The sequence below is a fragment of the Trachymyrmex cornetzi genome, unplaced genomic scaffold, assembly GCF_001594075.2.
Source record: "Trachymyrmex cornetzi isolate Tcor2-1 unplaced genomic scaffold, Tcor1.1 scaffold978, whole genome shotgun sequence".
In the NCBI taxonomy this organism is placed as follows: domain Eukaryota; kingdom Metazoa; phylum Arthropoda; class Insecta; order Hymenoptera; family Formicidae; genus Trachymyrmex; species Trachymyrmex cornetzi.
Window position 1 is genome coordinate 18,193 of NW_017300331.1, and position 864 is coordinate 19,056.

An 864-nucleotide genomic window follows, 5' to 3' on the forward strand; every position below is an offset into this window, starting at 1 on the left:
AACATTGTGAAATGTGTCGACGCGCATTTAAAACAATTAGAATCTTTAACCGATAATGTTAACAAGTGTGCGCAGTATTTAATTCGAGAAATCGAGCTGAAACTTCCTGTAAGTTATGTTAATCAGGAAATTATAAAATTAACGCTACTGGGAAATTACGACGAAATTGAGCGCAACATACGTACACAAATTAATGATTTAACTTTTCTTGATATGTATTTTAACATAATATTTTTGGAATTAATTTCATTGCGCTACAATGAAATTTCTTATATAATCCTCTCAAATCGTGAATCTTTCGCTTAATGTTTCTAAGCCGTTTTTTAGATTATTCTTATATGTATTTTCCTATGAAGAAAAATTTGTATCAATAAATACATCTTTGTATCATAAACTCTCGTTTGTTTCTTAATCATTCGTTCCCTTCTAACCGACATCTTCTTTTTTTTCATATTTTTTGTCAGAACTAGCTTAATAAAAACTTTTATCATTTTTGGAAATAAGACTAACGCTAACATAAAGTGTAAAAAAATTTATCCACTAAACCGAGTAAATCATCCCAGCTCTGTTACAATCAGTCACGAACTTGTCCATTCCTGTTTTCCTCGTGTGCTTCCAGACAAAAACATCGGTCACATAGCATTAAATAGTAGAAAAATAAATAAGCGATAAAGGAAAACTCTCTTCATTGTATCTAAGCAGGGGCGGAGATGCGAAAGAAATAAAGGACCATAAATCATACCCGCATTCCTCTTTGAAGCCTGAACCTTTCTCCCTTTTTTTCCCCTGGCAAAAACCTGTCTCGGGGTCCTATTGTCTCCACCTCCATCATTTTCTCGGACTTGGCGGCTTTTCATTTTCACT